The sequence below is a fragment of the Ambystoma mexicanum genome, chromosome 4q, assembly GCF_040938575.1.
Source record: "Ambystoma mexicanum isolate Mex_15411 chromosome 4q, UKY_AmexF1_1, whole genome shotgun sequence".
NCBI lineage: Eukaryota > Metazoa > Chordata > Amphibia > Caudata > Ambystomatidae > Ambystoma > Ambystoma mexicanum.
Window position 1 is genome coordinate 432,988,993 of NC_090928.1, and position 13,178 is coordinate 433,002,170.

At 35.4% G+C, this 13,178-nt stretch overlaps 4 non-coding genes across 4 annotated transcripts; all 4 read right to left on the reverse strand.

Annotated features, from left to right (window-relative positions):
* Nucleotides 1–269: 269 nt before the first annotated feature.
* TRNAC-GCA (transfer RNA cysteine (anticodon GCA)) lies at nt 270–341 on the reverse strand. The gene has a single exon. It is a non-coding gene; the product is annotated as a tRNA-Cys (tRNA).
* Nucleotides 342–5,027: 4,686 nt separating this feature from the next.
* TRNAC-GCA (transfer RNA cysteine (anticodon GCA)) lies at nt 5,028–5,099 on the reverse strand. Its single transcript has one exon. It is a non-coding gene; the product is annotated as a tRNA-Cys (tRNA).
* Nucleotides 5,100–5,981: 882 nt separating this feature from the next.
* TRNAC-GCA (transfer RNA cysteine (anticodon GCA)) lies at nt 5,982–6,053 on the reverse strand. Its single transcript has one exon. It is a non-coding gene; the product is annotated as a tRNA-Cys (tRNA).
* A 6,597-nt stretch (nt 6,054–12,650) lies between these two features.
* TRNAC-GCA (transfer RNA cysteine (anticodon GCA)) lies at nt 12,651–12,722 on the reverse strand. The gene has a single exon. It is a non-coding gene; the product is annotated as a tRNA-Cys (tRNA).
* Nucleotides 12,723–13,178: the final 456 nt, after the last annotated feature.

Here is a 13,178-nt window from a genome sequence, read left to right on the forward strand (position 1 = left end):
CCAAAGTTTTATAACATTCATATGAGATTCCAATGGACTATTTCAAACTGATAATATCACCAGTAGAACTTGGGTGAATGTAAAACACAGCTTGTATCATACGAAGAAATCCTAAACAACTTAATGGTGTTTACCCTATGTTTCAGGTGATGATCAGGAGTATTTCAAATGTATAAATGTGTTGCTCATTACATAAAATGCTAAGATTGTAAAAGTTTTCTTCAATTTATTTAATTAAAAAATATATCTACAGGTAAAACAGTTGGACAAGGGGGCACCCAGATTTGAACTAGGGACCTCTTGATCTGCAGTCAAATGCTCTACCAGTGAGCTATACCCCCAGTTCTTAAAAGTTCACCTATATTAATTCAGTAATACGTACAAAGTGGAAGCAACATGCAATCACCATCAAAGCAATGCATTTTCAGCCACCAAACCCTCCTTATAAGTATAAGGGGTACAAAATATGTCCTTTATCTGCTTGGTAAAATACAGAGAGGTTTCCATTGCAAGAATTCATACATTTCGTATCACATGTAGATCTTGGAACATGGAAAAAAACTTTTGTCAAATGCACAAATTCTGCAAAACGTAACTGCTTCTCTACTGCAGTTTGTTGATATTGTGCTAAGAGCATCGTTAAACCCAATTGTTCATTGTTTTGTATATGAAATGATGATATATCCTATTGTTTCTTACAGGTCATTGGGTTGAAAAACATTTTAACAGGATCTATTGAAGAGGGTATATGTATATGAAACAGGGACTTCTTGAACTGCACTCCTACGCTCTACCACTGAGTTAAACCCTTGAATGCTGAAAACTGCGCTTTTTTTTAAAAAGGTGATAGAGTGGGTGACTGCATGGAACATGTAGAACTAATGACATCAGTGCACTTCTGGTCAGCTGTACAAATTAATACATTTCATTAAGGGCATATTATTGGTTTCCGCCAAAGTTTTATAACATTCATATGAGATTCCAATGGACTATTTTAAATTGATAATATCACCAGTAGAACTTGGGTGAATGTAAAACACAGCTTGTATCATACGAAGAATTCTTAAACAGCTTAATGGTGTTTACCCTATGTTTCAAGTGATAATCAGGAGTATTTCAAATGTAGCAATGTGTTGCTCATTACATAAAATGCTAAGATTGTAAATGTTTTCTTCAATTTATTTAATTAAAAAAATATATCTACAGGTAAAACAGTTGGACAAGGGGGCACCCGGATTTGAACTAGGGACCTCTTGATATGCAGTCAAATGCTCTACCAGTGAGCTATACCCCCAGTTCTGAAATGTTCACCTATATTTATTCAGTAATATGTACAAAGTGGGAGCAACATGCAATCACCATCAAAGCAATGCATTTTCAGCCACCAAACCCTCCTTATAAGTATAAGGGGTACAAAATATGCCCTTCATCTGCATGGTAAAATACAGTGAGGTTTCCATTGCAAGAATTCATACATTTCGTATCACATGTAGATCTTGGAACATGGAAAAAAACTTTTGTCAAATGCACAAATTCTGCAAAACGTAACTGCTTCTCTACTGCAGTTTGTTGATTTTGTGCTGAGAGCATAGTTAAACCCAATTGTTCATTGTTTTGTTTATGAAATGATGATATATCTAATTGTTTCTTACAGTGCATTGGGTTGAAAAACATTTTAGCAGGATCTATTGAAGAGGGTATATGGTTATGAAACAGGGACTTCTTGAACTGCACTCCTACGCTCTACCACTGACATAAACCCTTGAATGCTGAAAACTGCCCTTTTTTTAAAAAGGTGATAGTGTGGGTGACTGCATGGAACTTGTAGAACTAATGACATCAGTGCACTTCTGGTCAGCTGTACAAATTAATACATTTCATTAAGGGCATATTATTGGTTTCCGCCAAAGTTTAATAACATTCATATGAGATTCCAATGGACTATTTCAAACTGATAATATCACCAGTAGAACTTGGGTGAATGTAAAACACAGCTTGTATCATACGAAGAAATCCTAAACAGCTTAATGGTGTTTACCCTATGTTTCAGGTGAGGATCAGGAGTATTGCACATGTATCAATGTGTTGCTCCTTACATAAAATCCTAAGATTGTAAATGTTTTCTTCAATTTATTTAATTAAAAAAATATATCTACAGGTAAAACAGTTGGACAAGGGGGCACCCAGATTTGAACTAGAGACCTCTTGACCTGCAGTCTATTGCTATACCACTGATCTATACCCCCAGTTCTGAAATGTTCACCTGTATTAAATCAGTAATATGTACAAAGTGGAAGCAACATGCAATCACCATCAAAGCAATGCATTTTCAACCACTAAACCCTCCTTATAAGTATAAGGGGTACAAAATATGTCCTTTATCTGCTTGGTAAAATACAGTGAGGTTTCCATTGCAAGAATTCATACATTTCGTATCACATGTAGATCTTGGAACATGGAAAATAACTTTTGTCAAATGCACAAATTCTGCAAACCGTAACTGCTTCTCTACTGCAGTTTGTTGATATTGTGCTAAGAGCATAGTTAAACCCAATTGTTCATTATTTTGTATATGGAATGATGATATATCCTATTGTTTCTTACAGGTCATTGGGTTGAAAAACATTTTAACAGGATCTATTGAAGAGGGTATATGGTTATGAAACAGGGACTTCTTGAACTGCACTCCTACGCTCTACCACTGAGTTAAACCCTTGAATGCTGAAAACTGCGCTTTTTTTAAATAGGTGATAGAGTGGGTGACTGCATGGAACATGTAGAACTAATGACATCAGTGCACTTCTGGTCAGCTGTACAAATTAATACATTTCATTAAGGGCATATTATTGGTTTCCGCCAAAGTTTTATAACATTCATATGAGATTCCAATGGACTATTTTAAACTGATAATATCACCAGTAGAACTTGGGTGAATGTAAAACACAGCTTGTATCATACGAAGAAATCCTAAACAGCTTAATGGTGTTTACCCTATGTTTCAGGTGAAGATCAGGAGTATTTGAAATGTAGCAATGTGTTGCTCATTACATAAAATGCTAAGATTGTAAATGTTTTCTTCAATTTATTTAATTAAAAAATATATCTACAGTTGGACAAGGGGGCACCCAGATTTGAACTAGAGACTTCTTGATATGCAGTGTATTGCTATACCACTGAGCTATACCCACAGATCTGAAATTTACACCTATATTAATTCAGTAATATGTACAAAGTGGAAGCAACATGCAATCACCGTCAAAGCAATGCATTTTCAGCCACCAAACCCCCCTTATCACTATATGGGGTGCGAAGGATGTCCTTTATCTGCCTTGGTAAAATACAGTGAGGTTTCCTTTGCAAGAATTCATACATTTCGTATCACATGTAGATCTTGGAACATGGAAAAAAAACTTTTGTCAAATGCACAAATTCTGCAAAACGTAACTGCTTCTCTACTGCAGTTTGTTGATTTTGTGCTAAGAGCATAGTTAAACCCAATTGTTCATTGTTTCGTATATGAAATGATGATATATCTTATTGTTTCTTACAGTGCATTGGGTTGAAAAACATTTTAACAGGATCTATTGAAGAGGGTATATGGTTATGAAACAGGGACTTTTTGAACTGCACTCCTACGCTCTACCACTGACATAAACCCTTGAATGCTGAAAACTGCCCTTTTTTTTAAAAAGGTGATAAAATGGGTGACTGCATGGAACTTGTAGAACTAATGACATCAGCGCATACACTTCTGGTCAGCTGTACAAATTAATACATTTCATTAAGGGCATATTATTGGTTTCTGCCAAAGTTTTATAACATTCATATGAGATTCCAATGGACTATTTCAAACTGATAATATCACCAGTAGAACTTGGGTGAATGTAAAACACAGCTTGTATCATACGAAGAAATCCTAAACAGCTTAATCGTGTTTACCCTATGTTTCAGGTGATGATCAGGTGTATTTCACATATAGCAATGTGTTGCTCATTACATAAAATGCTAAGATTGTAAATGTTTTCTTCAATTTATTTAATTAAAAAAATATATCTACAGGTAAAACAGTTGGACAAGGGGGCACCCAGATTTGAATTAGAGACCTCTCGACCTGCAGTCTATTGCTACACCACTGATCTATACCCCCAGATCTGAAATGTTCACCTATATTAATTCAGTAATATGTACAAAGTGGAAGCAACATGCAATCACCATCAAAGCAATGCATTTTCAGCCACCAAACCCTCCTTATAAGTATATGGGGTGCGAAGGATGTCCTTTATCTGCCTTGGTAAAATACAGTGAGGTTTCCATTGCAAGAATTCATACATTTCGTATCACATGTAGATCTTGGAACATGGAAAAAAAACTTTTGTCAAATGCACAAATTCTGCAAAACGTAACTGCTTCTCTACTGCAGTTTGTTGATTTTGAGCTAAGAGCATAGTTAAACCCAATTGTTCATTGTTTTGTATATGAAATGATGATATATCCTATTGTTTCTTACAGTGCATTGGGTTGAAAAACATTTTAACATGATCTATTGAAGAGGGTATATGGTTTTGAAACAGGGACTTCTTGAACTGCACTCCTACGCTCTACCACTGAGTTAAACCCTTGAATGCTGAAAACTGCCCTTTTTTAAAAAGGTGATAGAGTGGGTGACTGCATGGAACTTGTAGAACTAATGACATCTGTGCACTTCAGGTCAGCTGTACAAATTAATACATTTCATTAAGCTCATATTATTGGTTTCCGCCAAAGTTTTATAACATTCATATGAGCTTCCAATGGACTATTTGAAACTGATAATATCACCAGTAGAACTTGGGTGAATGTAATACACAGCTTGTATCATGCAAAGAAATCCTAAACAGCTTATTGGTGTTTACCCTATGTTTCAGGTGATGATCAGGAGTATTTCAAAGGTAGAAATGTGTTGCTCATTACATAAAATGCTTAGATTGTAAAGATTTTCTTCAATTTATTTAATTAAAAAATATATCTACAGGTAAAACAGTTGGACAAGGGGGCACCCAGATTTGAACTAGGGACCTCTTGATCTGCAGTCAAATGCTCTACCAGTGAGCTATACCCCCAGTTCTGAAAAGTTCACCTATATTAATTCAGTAATACGTACAAAGTGGAAGCAACATGTAATCACCATCAACGCAATGCATTTTCAGCCACCAAACCCTCCAAATAAGTATAAGGGGTACAAAAGATGTCCTTTATCTGCCTTGGTAAAATACAGTGAGGTTTCCATTGCAAGAATTCATACATTTCGTATCACATGTAGATCTTGGAACATGGAAAAAAAACTTTTGTCAAATGCACAAATTCTACAAAATGTAACTGCTTCTCTACTGCAGTTTGCTGATTTTGTGCAAAGACCATAGTTAAACCCAATTGTTCAATGTTTTGTATGTGAAATGATGATATATCCTATTGTTTCTTATAGTGCATTGGGTTGAAAAACATTTAAACATGATCTATTGAAGAGGGTATATGGTTATGAAACAGGGACTTCTTGAACTGCACTCCTACACTCTACCACTGATTTAAACCCTTGAATGCTGAAAACTGCCCTTTTTTTGAAAAAGGTGATAGTGTGGGTGACTGCATGGAACTTGTAGAACTAATGACATCAGTGCACTTCTGGTCAGCTGTACAAATTAATACATTTCATTAAGGGCATATTATTGGTTTCCGCCAAAGTTTTATAACATTCATATGAGATTCCAATGGACTATTTCAAACTGATAATATCACCAGTAGAACTTGGGTGAATGTAAAACACAGCTTGTATCATACGAAGAAATCCTAAACAACTTAATGGTGTTTACCCTATGTTTCAGGTGATGATCAGGAGTATTTCAAATGTATAAATGTGTTGCTCATTACATAAAATGCTAAGATTGTAAAAGTTTTCTTCAATTTATTTAATTAAAAAATATATCTACAGGTAAAACAGTTGGACAAGGGGGCACCCAGATTTGAACTAGGGACCTCTTGATCTGCAGTCAAATGCTCTACCAGTGAGCTATACCCCCAGTTCTGAAAAGTTCACCTATATTAATTCAGTAATACGTACAAAGTGGAAGCAACATGCAATCACCATCAAAGCAATGCATTTTCAGCCACCAAACCCTCCTTATAAGTATAAGGGGTACAAAATATGTCCTTTATCTGCTTGGTAAAATACAGAGAGGTTTCCATTGCAAGAATTCATACATTTCGTATCACATGTAGATCTTGGAACATGGAAAAAAACTTTTGTCAAATGCACAAATTCTGCAAAACGTAACTGCTTCTCTACTGCAGTTTGTTGATATTGTGCTAAGAGCATCGTTAAACCCAATTGTTCATTGTTTTGTATATGAAATGATGATATATCCTATTGTTTCTTACAGGTCATTGGGTTGAAAAACATTTTAACAGGATCTATTGAAGAGGGTATATGTTTATGAAACAGGGACTTCTTGAACTGCACTCCTACGCTCTACCACTGAGTTAAACCCTTGAATGCTGAAAACTGCGCTTTTTTTAAAAAGGTGATAGAGTGGGTGACTGCATGGAACATGTAGAACTAATGACATCAGTGCATTTCTGGTCAGCTGTACAAATTAATACATTTCATTAAGGGCATATTATTGGTTTCCGCCAAAGTTTTATAACATTCATATGAGATTTAATGGACTATTTTAAATTGATAATATCACCAGTAGAACCTGGGTGAATGTAAAACACAGCTTGTATCATACGAAGAATTCCTAAACAGCTTAATGGTGTTTACCCTATGTTTCAAGTGATAATCAGGAGTATTTCAAATGTAGCAATGTGTTGCTCATTACATAAAATGCTAAGATTGTAAATGTTTTCTTCAATTTATTTAATTAAAAAAATATATCTACAGGTAAAACAGTTGGACAAGGGGGCACCCAGATTTGAACTAGGGACCTCTGGATATGCAGTCAAATGCTCTACCAGTGAGCTATACCCCCAGTTCTGAAATGTTCACCTATATTTATTCAGTAATATGTACAAAGTGGAAGCAACATGCAATCACCATCAAAGCAATGCATTTTCAGCCACCAAACCCTCCTTATAAGTATAAGGGGTACAAAATATGTCCTTCATCTGCATGGTAAAATACAGTGAGGTTTCCATTGCAAGAATTCATACATTTCGTATCACATGTAGATCTTGGAACATGGAAAAAAACTTTTGTCAAATGCACAAATTCTGCAAAACGTAACTGCTTCTCTACTGCAGTTTGTTGATTTTGTGCTGAGAGCATAGTTAAACCCAATTGTTCATTGTTTTGTTTATGAAATGATGATATATCTAATTGTTTCTTACAGTGCATTGGGTTGAAAAACATTTTAGCAGGATCTATTGAAGAGGGTATATGGTTATGAAACAGGGACTTCTTGAACTGCACTCCTACGCTCTACCACTGACATAAACCCTTGAATGCTGAAAACTGCCCTTTTTTTTAAAAAGGTGATAGTGTGGGTGACTGCATGGAACTTGTAGAACTAATGACATCAGTGCACTTCTGGTCAGCTGTACAAATTAATACATTTCATTAAGGGCATATTATTGGTTTCCGCCAAAGTTTAATAACATTCATATGAGATTCCAATGGACTATTTCAAACTGATAATATCACCAGTAGAACTTGGGTGAATGTAAAACACAGCTTGTATCATACGAAGAAATCCTAAACAGCTTACTGGTGTTTACCCTATGTTTCAGGTGAGGATCAGGAGTATTGCACATGTATCAATGTGTTGCTCCTTACATAAAATCCTAAGATTGTAAATGTTTTCTTCAATTTATTTAATTAAAAAAATATATCTACAGGTAAAACAGTTGGACAAGGGGGCACACAGATTTGAACTAGAGAGCTCTTGACCTGCAGTCTATTGCTATACCACTGATCTATACCCCCAGTTCTGAAATGTTCACCTGTATTAATTCAGTAATATGTACAAAGTGGAAGCAACATGCAATCACCATCAAAGCAATGCATTTTCAACCACCAAACCCTCCTTATAAGTATAAGGGGTACAAAATATGTCCTTTATCTGCTTGGTAAAATACAGTGAGGTTTCCATTGCAAGAATTCATACATTTCGTATCACATGTAGATCTTGGAACATGGAAAATAACTTTTGTCAAATGCACAAATTCTGCAAAACGTAACTGCTTCTCTACTGCAGTTTGTTGATATTGTGCTAAGAGCATAGTTAAACCCAATTGTTCATTATTTTGTATATGAAATGATGATATATCCTATTGTTTCTTACAGGTCATTGGGTTGAAAAACATTTTAACAGGATCTATTGAAGAGGGTATATGGTTATGAAACAGGGACTTCTTGAACTGCACTCCTACGCTCTACCACTGAGTTAAACCCTTGAATGCTGAAAACTGCGCTTTTTTTAAATAGGTGATAGAGTGGGTGACTGCATGGAACATGTAGAACTAATGACATCAGTGCACTTCTGGTCAGCTGTACAAATTAATACATTTCATTAAGGGCATATTTTTGGTTTCTGCCAAAGTTTTATAACATTCATATGAGATTCCAATGGACTATTTTAAACTGATAATATCACCAGTAGAACTTGGGTGAATGTAAAACACAGCTTGTATCATACGAAGAAATCCTAAACAGCTTAATGGTGTTTACCCTATGTTTCAGGTGAAGATCAGGAGTATTTGAAATGTAGCAATGTGTTGCTCATTACATAAAATGCTAAGATTGTAAATGTTTTCTTCAATTTATTTAATTAAAAAATATATCTACAGGTGGACAAGGGGGCACCCAGATTTGAACTAGAGACTTCTTGACATGCAGTGTATTGCTATACCACTGAGCTATACCCACAGATCTGAAATGTTCACCTATATTAATTCAGTAATATGTACAAAGTGGAAGCAACATGCAATCACCGTCAAAGCAATGCATTTTCAGCCACCAAACCCCCCTTATCACTATATGGGGTGCGAAGGATGTCCTTTATCTGCCTTGGTAAAATACAGTGAGGTTTCCATTGCAAGAATTCATACATTTCGTATCACATGTAGATCTTGGAACATGGAAAAAAAACTTTTGTCAAATGCACAAATTCTGCAAAACGTAACTGCTTCTCTACTGCAGTTTGTTGATTTTGTGCTAAGAGCATAGTTAAACCCAATTGTTCATTGTTTCGTATATGAAATGATGATATATCTTATTGTTTCTTACAGTGCATTGGGTTGAAAAAAATTTTAACAGGATCTATTGAAGAGGGTATATGGTTATGAAACAGGGACTTCTTGAACTGCACTCCTACGCTCTACCACTGACATAAACCCTTGAATGCTGAAAACTGCCCTTTTTTTAAAAAAGGTGGTAGAATGGGTGACTGCATGGAACTTGTAGTACTAATGACATCAGCGCATACACTTCTGGTCAGCTGTACAAATTAATACATTTCATTAAGGGCATATTATTGGTTTGTGCCAAAGTTTTATAACATTCATATGAGATTCCAATGGACTATTTCAAACTGATAATATCACCAGTAGAACTTGGGTGAATGTAAAACACAGCTTGTATCATACGAAGAAATCCTAAACAGCTTAATCGTGTTTACCCTATGTTTCAGGTGATGATCAGGAGTATTTCACATATAGCAATGTGTTGCTCATTACATAAAATGCTAAGATTGTAAATGTTTTCTTCAATTTATTTAATTAAAAAAATATATCTACAGGTAAAACAGTTGGACAAGGGGGCACCCAGATTTGAATTAGAGACCTCTCGACCTGCAGTCTATTGCTACACCACTGATCTATACCCCCAGATCTGAAATGTTCACCTATATTAATTCAGTAATATGTACAAAGTGGAAGCAACATGCAATCACCATCAAAGCAATGCATTTTCAGCCACCAAACCCTCCTTATAAGTATATGGGGTGCGAAGGATGTCCTTGATCTGCCTTGGTAAAATACAGTGAGGTTTCCATTGCAAGAATTCATACATTTCGTATCACATGTAGATCTTGGAACATGGAAAGAAAACTTTTGTCAAATGCACAAATTCTGCAAAACGTAACTGCTTCTCTACTGCAGTTTGTTGATTTTGTGCTAAGAGCATAGTTAAACCCAATTGTTCATTGTTTTGTATATGAAATGATGATATATCTTATTGTTTCTTACAGTGCATTGGGTTGAAAAACATTTTAACAGGATCTATTGAAGAGGGTATATGGTTATGAAACAGGGACTTCTTGAACTGCACTCCTACTCTCTACCACTGATTTAAACCCTTGAATGCTGAAAACTGCCCTTTTTTAAAAAAGGTGATAGTGTGGGTGACTGCATGGAACTTGTAGAACTAATGACATCAGTGCACTTCTGGTCAGCTGTACAAATTAATACATGTCATTAAGGGCATATTATTGGTTTCCGCCAAAGTTTAATAACATTCATATTAGATTCCAATGGACTATTTCAAACTGATAATATCACCAGTAGAACTTGGGTGAATGTAAAGCAAAGCTTGTATCATACGAAGAAATCCTATACAGCATAATGGTGTTTACCCTATGTTCCACGTGATAATAAGGAGTATTTCAAATGTAGAAATGTGTTGCTCATTACATAAAATGCTAAGATTGTAAAAGTTTTCTTCAATTTATTTAACTAAAAAAATATTTCTACAGGTAAAACAATTGGACAAGGGGGCACCCAGGTTTGTACTAGGGACCTCTTGATCTGCAGTCACATGCTAAACCACTGAGCTATACCCCCAATTCTGAAATGTTCACCTTTATTCATTCAGAAATATGTACAAAGTGGAAGCAACATGCAATCACCATCAAAGCAATGCATTTTCAGCCACCAAACCCTCCTTATAACTATATGGGGTGCGAAGGATGTCCTTTATCTGCCTTGGTAAAATACAGTGAGGTTTCTATTGCAAGAATTCATACATTTCGTATCACATGTAGATCTTGGAACATGGAAAAAAAACTTTTGTCAAATGCACAAATTCTGCAAAACGTAACTGCTTCTCTACTGCAGTTTGTTGATTTTGTGCTAAGAGCAAAGTTAAACCCAATTGTTCATTGTTTTGTATATGAAATGATGATATATCCTATTGTTTGTTACAGTGCATTGGGTTGAAAAACATTTTAACAGGATCTATTGAAGAGGGTATATGGTAATGAAACAGGGACTTCTTGAACTGCACTCCTACGCTGTACCACTGAGTTAAACCCTTGAATGCTGAAAACTGCCCTTTTTAAAAAAGGTGATAGAGTGGGTGACTGCATGGAACTTGTAGAACTAATGACATCAGTGCACGTCTGGTCAGCTGTACCAATTAATACATTTCATTAAGGGCATATTATTGGTTTCCACAACAGTTTTATAACATTCATATGAGCTTCTAATTGACTATTTCAAACTGATAATATCACCAGTAGAACTTGGGTGAATGTAAAACACAGCTTGTATCATACGAAGACATCCTAAACAGCTTAATGGTGTTTACCCTATGTTTCAGGTGATGATGAACAGTATTTCAAATGCAGAAATGAGTTGCTGATTACATAAAATGCTAAGATTGTAAATGTTTTCTTCAATTTATGTGAGTAAAAAAATATTTCTACAGGTAAAATAGTTGAACAAGGGAGCACTCATATTTGAACTAGGGACCTCTTGATCTGCAGTCAAATGCTCTACCACTGACCTATACCCCCAGTTCTGAAATGTACACCTTTATTAATTCAGTAATATGTACAAAGTGGAAGCAACATGCAATCACCATCAAAGCAATGCATTTTCAGCCACCAAACCCTCCTTATAAATATATGGGGTGCGAAGGATGTCCTTTATCTGCCTTGGAAAAATACAGTGAGGTTTCCATTGCAAGAATTCATACATTTCGTATCACATGTAGATCTTGGAACATGGAAAAAAAAACTTTTGTCAAATGCACAAATTCTACAAAATGTAACTGCTTCTCTACTGCAGTTTGCTGATTTTGTGCAAATACCATAGTTAAACCCAATTGTTCAATGTTTTGTATGTGAAATGATGATATATCCTATTGTTTCTTACAGTGCATTGGGTTGAAAAACATTTAAACATGATCTATTGAAGAGGGTATATGGTTATGAAACAGGAACTTCTTGAACTTCACTCCTACGCTCTACCACTGATTTAAACCCTTGAATGCTGAAAACTGCCCTTTTTTTAAAAAGGTGATAGTGTGGGTGACTGCATGGAACTTGTAGAACAAATGACATCAGTGCACTTCTGGTCAGCTGTACAAATTAATACATTTCATTAAGGGCATATTATTGGTTTCCGCGCCAAAGTTTTATAACATTCATATGAGATTCCAATGGACTATTTCAAACTGATAATATCACCAGTAGAACTTGGGTGAATGTAAAACACAGCTTGTATCATACGAAGAAATCCTAAACAACTTAATGGTGTTTACCCTATGCTTCAGGTGATGATCAGGAGTATTTCAAATGTATAAATGTGTTGCTCATTACATAAAATGCTAAGATTGTAAAAGTTTTCTTCAATTTATTTAATTAAAAAAATATATCTACAGGTAAAACAGTTGGACAAGGGGGCACCCAGATTTGAACTAGGGACCTCTTGATCTGCAGTCAAATGCTCTACCAGTGAGCTATACCCCCAGTTCTGAAAAGTTCACCTATATTAATTCAGTAATACGTACAAAGTGGAAGCAACATGCAATCACCATCAAAGCAATGCATTTTCAGCCACCAAACCCTGCTTATAAGTATAAGGGGTACAAAATATGTCCTTTATCTGCTTGGTAAAATACAGTGAGGTTTCCATTGCAAGAATTCATACATTTCGTATCATATGTAGATCTTGGAACATGGAAAAAAACTTTTGTCAAATGCACAAATTCTGCAAAACGTAACTGCTTCTCTACTGCACTGCAGTTTGTTGATATTGTGCTAAGAGCATCGTTAAACCCAATTGTTCATTGTTTTGTATATGAAATGATGATATATCCTATTGTTTCTTACAGGTCATTGGGTTGAAAAACATTTTAACAGGATCTATTGAAGAGGGTATATGGTTATGAAACAGGGACTTCTTGAACTGCACTCCTACACTCT